This window comes from Camelus dromedarius, chromosome 11 (genome assembly GCF_036321535.1).
Source record: "Camelus dromedarius isolate mCamDro1 chromosome 11, mCamDro1.pat, whole genome shotgun sequence".
In the NCBI taxonomy this organism is placed as follows: Eukaryota; Metazoa; Chordata; class Mammalia; order Artiodactyla; family Camelidae; genus Camelus; species Camelus dromedarius.
In genome coordinates this window covers 18,005,880-18,013,656 of record NC_087446.1, presented here as the reverse complement: position 1 = coordinate 18,013,656, position 7,777 = coordinate 18,005,880, and the positions used below count along the sequence as shown (strand labels likewise).

General features: G+C 36.0%; 1 long non-coding RNA gene across 1 annotated transcript in view; it reads right to left on the bottom strand.

Annotated features, from left to right (window-relative positions):
* Nucleotides 1–2,412: 2,412 nt before the first annotated feature.
* The window catches only part of LOC116156465 (uncharacterized), a 196,652-nt gene continuing 191,287 nt past the window's right edge, over nucleotides 2,413–7,777 (bottom strand). The window contains exon 7 of the long non-coding RNA XR_004140296.2: nucleotides 2,413–2,522. This is a non-coding gene — a long non-coding RNA (uncharacterized LOC116156465). The remainder of the gene's footprint in view (nucleotides 2,523–7,777) is intronic.

The following is a 7,777-nucleotide window of genomic DNA, read 5'->3' as shown; positions in this document are numbered from 1 at the left end:
CTTCATTTCCAGTACTTGGCTAACATTTACTTGCACACACTTCATTCATATCTTTGGGGGAAAACAAGCAAAAATGGAATTAGCTAGCATGAAAATAAAATGGAACACAGAGTGATTTTTTTCCCACATGTTGGAGGATATAGAGAAAAGATAAAGCTAGAAAAAGTTAATCACTTCTTGCCACACACTGACAGCACAAATCGAAATTCAAGATGTGCTTGCTAGGTAGAAACACCAAGAGACTGGTCTCTTTTTCTTTTAGAAATAAACAATCAGGGAAGGGAATTTCTATTTGAGTAGCTCAATATAGAGAAGAATTATACATTCAACTGTCCTTATCAGTGAATTCAAAACCGTACTGCACGGAACACTCAGTAAGTATAAAATAAGTCGTAAACAGAAAGTTAGGGTCACCTTTTAGTTATTCAACCCTGTAGAGAGTCTAAACTGAATATGTGAAAAAAAGTTCAGAAACAGCAGACAGTTTTGCTCCTCAACTCAACAGGTCTTTGCAAAATGTATCTCCCTTAAAGGAAATCCTGTTTCTCTCCAAGTATTCAAAGTCCCAAGTCCTAGACCGGAAGCTCTGTGGAACAGGAGAGCAAGGGAACAGCCTTGAACTCTTAAAGGAACTGGACGTGGGTAGGTATCTGTGGACTTTTACTCATTTTTATTCCATCAAACACAGTGACAGGGCTGTACCTTTTCCTCTTGCCAACGGATTGATGAGGGCCAGTTGGGGGAGGAAGTTCATCAGCTTCCATTGACGGGTTATTGGTTTCTTCTAATGTTTTTGGCAAAGATGCCTTTAGGAACTAAAACACCAGCAAAGACCAGCTTGTTGATTTGTTTATTCCACTCACGGAATGCCCGCCTCCCCCCAACCACAGCTGTTGGGAATTCAAACAGAAAAGTTAACTTATTATAAATAATATGGATAGTGGACAAATAGCAGGTACAGCCCTCAGGCAAAATTACCATTAAAAAAAAATAACTCTTTTCCATAACTTCATGTTATCACTGCCTGCAATCCCCAAATACTCAAACTACACATTACATTTTATGTAATATAGATAGATGCAGACATAATAGACAGACAGACAGACAGATGGATAGAAGTGTATTTGAACCTTCACTGCAAGTCTGATTTACTGCCTGGAAAACTTTTAAACCTCAGAGTTCCTAAGATATTACATGTGAGGGTTCAGTCTACACATTTGATGAAAATGAACTATCATGTTTCTGATTTATATGTTTCATTAAAATCTACTATTTAAATGATTCCTTATTGGCACCTAAGTAGTGTCAAAAAGTGACACTAGACATAGTGAGAATATGCATGCACACGTGGGCTTTAATTTGATTTCCTACTCTCAAAAAATTCTCAAACATTTCCTGTTTCTTAAAAGGAACATATTACTTAGCTCAACAAGGACCCCAACTCTGTTTATGACAAACCAAGGCATTTCATCCTGAGACCCTCAACATTTTACTCACTGAGTGACTCTTCTGCATAAACACGATTCAAGTCACAATCTGCAATTCGAGATGGAAACTGATGGAAAGGATGGATATAGGGCCTAAATCACATGACATGGAATGCAGAGTCGCATCTCAGCTCCTGTACTAACTGTCATAGGAGAGCAGATGTGAAAGCTAATGTCTGTTTCCTTGATGCTTTGCAGATTAGTGAGGTTCTCCTAGTAATGTATAAACTTGATGTCATGAGTGCTCATGAAGCCAGTTTTATTTCCAGCTGAATCGGGAGTCTTACTTAAAAGGGCAACTCTTATTACTTCCGCCATACAACCGTGTTTGTTCTGTGGTAATACCAGCTATCATTAATCTACCTAAGAACCAAAGTTTATTTAACTCTTCCACGCTGGGCTGTACACAGTATCCAATTAGAATGACAGATCCTGGGGCTAGTGAAGATAGATGATTATTTCCTTTATAAGAAAATTTCCCTATTATCTTTAGAAACATCTAGGTAAGAACCATTTCTTTCTTGCCAATGCTACCAAATAGGGTATGAGTGGAGAAATATAAACTGAATGCTGGTCATAAGAACATATGCCCAAAGACAATTTCATTAATTCAAAAATGAAGCCAAATTGAACAAAAAGCTCATAGATGATGTACAGATGATGAGAAAAATATATAGTCCTTCCGATTTCTTTCCTGAACTCTGAGATCCCTTAGAAGTGATGAGATTTTCATGAGGAAAAGTTAAAGTGATTGCAGGCATAGATTTGTTCCATTGAAGGCAAGTGCAAACCCTAGCAAAGCACATATTTGGGAACGTATATACCCAAAAAATTTACTCAGGAGCATCTGACTTCCTTTGAGAGTTTTAAGAGATGACTCAATCAAACTATTCATTTGAAAACTGAGATCCAAAGTCTGTAGTTGGGATTTATAACCGTTTTATTACCTTTTTTTCCCCTAAAATTTTCACCAGTCTTTCTACAGGCTGTTACATCCTGATGTCTGTGGGAGGCTTCCAACTCTGTTTCAAAGTTCTGAAAAGAAGAATGTTCACAACATGTTATTTTTGTAGAACATCTAACTTTTGAAATCCTTCAAAACTCTTTAAAAGGAACTCTCTGGGAGGATATATTTTACCCATACAAGTTGATTAAATTTGTATCCAACAAATCAATTACAAAAAAAGTTTGGAAATAATTATCAGGATTATAACCTCTAATTTTGCAACTCTGAGTTTTCCAGAACACATGTATAGTAATCAGAGTAATAATACAATAATACATATTTTCCCTAACTTGGTTCATAAAGCCTAATTCATATTTCTACTATCTTTAATATAGCAAAGACCTTTACTTCTTGCTTCAGCATTGTAATTTAATAATTCAAATACAGCCTTTTCTTCAGATTTTCTCACTTCAAGATACTTTATAATTTTGCTTGAGATATTTGTTTGTTGCCCAACTGTAAATTTAAATGTAACTCAGGAGTCCTCACGTGATAGAACAGGAGGAAGGAATCTCTAAAGAATGATTACTCAGTCAGCAAACTTAGTGTGGACCTACTATGTGCAAGGCAGAGGACCCCCCCCACACACTAAAAGAGATAACAAAAGTGGCAGAGAACCATTCCTGTACTAAAGAAGCTTTCTGTCCTACTGGGAACAATGGCTTATGAGAATGAAACATTTAAATAGTAGTATAAGAGAATATACACTTCAAATGAGGAACCTGCCAGAAAGAACACTAGTGTCTTGTGCATTGCTTCTTACTGCTATGTGGGTAGCCTTGTTGAAGCTGGGTTCTACACAATTCAAGAATCAATACCACTCAAACAATGACCTGATAATACAGATCCAAACTCAGGCCACTGTCATTCCGTACAGATGGAGGAACCCGCTTCCTCGGTGCTAAGGGAAGAGTGCCTCTCACTTGAGCTCCCAACACTTGTAGGTCTTAGCTCTCAACTTCTGGGGGTCTGGGTTAGTTCAATGTCAACCAACCAGAGACCACTTTAGGTTCCCTCCCCAGGGTGTCAGGCAGCTTTTCTTCTTATATTCTTCAAACACAAGGTTGTTACTCTTCTGAAGAAGTTAATACTCTGTGAATCAAAGACAGTTTTACCCTGCTATTGAAGAACCCTTATATCTTTGGAGGAAGATGAAGGTCGATGGTACCTTTTATGATTCCAAGGCAAAATTCTGGCACCTCTCTTGAGAAAGATTTTTTTAAATTGTAAGTAATTACTACAGGATGCAATGTACAACATGATGATTATGGCTGGTGTATGATATATAGGAAAGCTGTTATGAGAGTTAAGAGTTCTTATCACAAAGAGAAAGTTATTTTCATTTTTCTCTTGTTCTTCATTTCTTTTCTTTTTAGTGCATCTATATAAGAAGACAGATTGTTAGCTGAATCCATTGTGGTAATCATTTCACAATACATGTAAATCAAACCATAATGCTGTATGCCTCACTTATACAGTGATGTATGTCAATTATTTCTCCATGAAACTGGAAAAAAAATTTAAAGAACTAGAATGATACAGCTTAAAAATTCTTCAGAACGAGATAAACTGCCAACATCACTACTTTGTTTACCCTTTGTATTTAATAAACTTACATATCATACAGAAAGAAATAGTAAAAAAAATATTTTTAAAAAAATAGGTAAGCCCTAATGGGATATTCTACTATGCACAGATTAATAACATTGAAATGTCTCCCCTGTTTTCCAAGTGGGTGTGATAGTGATTTAACAAAGACCTGGGAAAAAAGGTATTAACATTGGTGTTGGGATGGAGACTCTGTCAACTAGAGCCATTTCCCAAGAACAACTTTACTGAACCTAAAGACTGATCAGGCTTCTTAATAGACAAAAAAAATAAAATAAAATAAAATAGGAAAAGAAAAAAATAAAGTCAAGTGTGAAACAAAGTTTTAAGCCTGGGAAATAAATGAGAATAATACTATGCCATGAGTAAGTGGGAGTTATGTAAATGTAGCTGGTTTTGGATAAAAAATGATTAATTCACTTTGAGAAATGTTGGTTTGGAGCATTTTAACAGCAGAACATCCAAGTGGAAGTATCTAATGGACAATTTGAAATTTTAAAAATAGAATATGGTTAAGAATGAGAAGTTACTGTATAGTGCCGGGAGTCTTCCACTTCTTAGAGAACTGTAGCCTCGTAGATGAGCTCATTACGATCAAAGAGTGGGATAAAAAAGATACATCATCGAAAAAGTTGAAGAAGTACCAGCCTCTCAGAGATACTGCAGGTTCACCGAAAAGCAAATATTGCAATATAGTGAGTCACTCAAATTTTTTGGCTTCCCAGGCACAAACAGAAGTTATGTTTATGCTATCCTCTAGCCTATTAAGTGTGCAATATCATTATGTCTAAAAAACAATGCATATATCTCAATTAAACTACTTTATTGCTAAAAAATGCTAACCATCACCTGAGCCTTCCTTAAGTTGTAATCTTTTTGCAGCAATAACATCAAAGATCACAGATCACCATAACAATATAGTAATACTTTTACAAGTTCAAAATATCACGAGAATTACCAAAATGAGACAGAGATGTGAACTAAGCAAATGCTGTTGGAAAAGTGACTCCGATAGACTTGCTCGATGCAGAGTTGTCTCAAACCTTCAATTTGTAGGAAACAAAATACCTGAGAAGCAAAATAAAGCAAAGCATAATAAAACGAGGTATGCCTGTATGGTCAGAAGGACAGTCGTGTAGTGTTGACTTGGAAGTGGAAAAGAATGTCAGTGTAACAGAAATCTGTAGAGAAAGAACGTGGAAAACCTAAACTAGAAAACCATCCATTCAAGTGGATGGATGTCAACTGTGTTAAATGTCATGGAGAGATCAGAGGAAACAGAGTCTAAAAATAAACCCTTGGATTTTAAACAAAGGAAAAAAGTATAACTATTTGTGTGCCAATCTTGCACTGGGTGCTTTTACTTACATGAACTGTTTTAAGGAAAAAAGTTCAGCAGTGTCCCTGGATGTGGTGACCAAACAGAGAATTCTGACAGGGCAAGAACAGAGCAACATGAAGTGAGGACTCAGGGGATCAGTGGGGGTCAAGCTGGATTCTCTCCTAATCAAGATGGAACAATCTCTACTTGCTTGGAATCAGGGAGGAAGAAACCCGTAGGGAGAGAGACTGGAGGGATTACGGTCAAAGCTAAAGACTGCAATGGTATATGCTGAACAGTTGAAGTTTTAGCATTAATTAGCAATAATGAGCAATTTTATATTCTCTATCAAAGCGTTAATTTTATTTAATTATGCATGGAATGAGTCTGTTTCTGTATCGGCTCTCCTTGTCTCCCTGCCCTTTGCTTTTATGGCTTTGCATTTTTAAAAACAGTCTTTTCCATTTCACTATACCCTTGTGAACAGTTAACTAGTTTTACCAAGAAATATACATTTTGAGTAATCAGCTTAATTGTTGACCCAATCACACATTTATAAATTATTAAAAAAAAATTCACCAGGGAATTTCAAATCATCCCTAAAAATCAACCAGATGTTGCTCACATAGTTTATTGTAATAAATTGTTTAAGCTTTTAACTCATAGCAGTGACACTCCTGCTTCCTTCAAACCGTCTTGCCTCATTAGACATTGGATGTATTCTCAAAATTGCATAAATGTATCTGTGAAGCAGGATAACTACCAAAAAGGAATTTCCTCATTTCTTGTGTTACTGAGATCTTCCAAATACCAAGTATTATCGTGCAATATTCTAAACTGGCGGTCTATTTCCTGTATTCAGAGCAATATAATCTTATCTAAACCAAACGACAAGTACCTTCCAGTGCCTGTCATTCCTCTAAGCACCAGCAACCCAGTTCTCTAGGACTGAGAACCAGTCTCAGCTGCATCAGCTGTTCCCTCGGCATCCCTTGGCTAACCTCCCATGCCTAAATGTCCCTTGGGCAGGATAAAATTTCAGTGTGATAGGATATCATTTTTCTCTTACGATTAAATCCCATCCTAGACATGCAGCTACAAAAGCAACTTCATCTCTTGCCCAACAGCTAGCCACTTATGGGTGATGATTACTAAGTACAGTTACTCCCCCAGAAATAAGAAGCAGAGACTGAAATGAATCACACGTGGGTATCTCCCTACTGACACACAAGGAGGTTAAGTGGGCTGAAAAGAAAAAAAAAAAAAAGAAATAGCTATTGATTTCACATCAAATAGAAAGCAGAGCAAAATTCAGTCATCAAGAACCACAAACCAATCTAGTCTTTGTTAGACAAAAGAACTAAAAATAATTGAAAATAATAAAATTATTCAAACAACGTCAATAAAGATATATTACATTTAAATTCAAGCTGACTTTCCTGAAATAAAAAAGGAGAAAATGCAAGTGAAGTAATAATTGTCACAGTATTTTAAAAGAAATAACCTATGGCTATTTCATGAGCTTGTTGAAAGACTCTCATGAGCTGTTGATGTATGTGAAGCTACTTAGAAAATTATAAAAGCACTAAATAAATGTTATTCTGAGCATTTGAAAATCCAAGATATAATTATTAAACGGTCGTTGCTACAAGCCCCAGTTGAGCATAGGCTAGTTGTCAAATCCACTCTAAATAAATGTTAAAATGTTTAGAGGTACTTACAATGATATTCATAAGGTTTACGTGTAAAATTAATTCCAGAAATCTGCTGGTCAATGCTTAAGGATAAGCAGATGTCAATTGTGGAACATTACTATTTAGAAGCTGGTAAACCTAGACATTTTCTAGGAATACAAATTTCAGAGGTAAAATTTTTTCTTCTTGTCATTGCAAAATTATTCACCAAATGTCACGCAAAGTCGAAAAAAAAAATTGAAAAAGAAAACCCTTTGTTACAATCTCCCTATTATGTCTCTCCTGAAGTATTAATGTCAAATAATTATAAGATTCTTTTGTGTTCTTCTTCAGTAACACAAATTATAGGCAAAGAGTTCAAAATACTCTAAAGTAGTGCTTCTCAAATTTAATGTGCATACAAATCACTGAGGGATATTGTCAAAATGCAGATCCTGATTCAGTAAGTCTGGGCTGGGGCCTGAGGACCTGAGATTCTGCGTTTCCAATAAGCTCTCAAGTAATGTCAGTGCAGCTGGTCCAGGGTCATACTTCAAGTCTAAAAAAGGTATCAAGTTTCCACATTAGGAACAGAATCATCCTATCCTGTACATAAATGAGAGAGGGAGAGAGAATGATTGATTATAAGGAATTGACTCACACAATTATAGAGGCTAAGAAG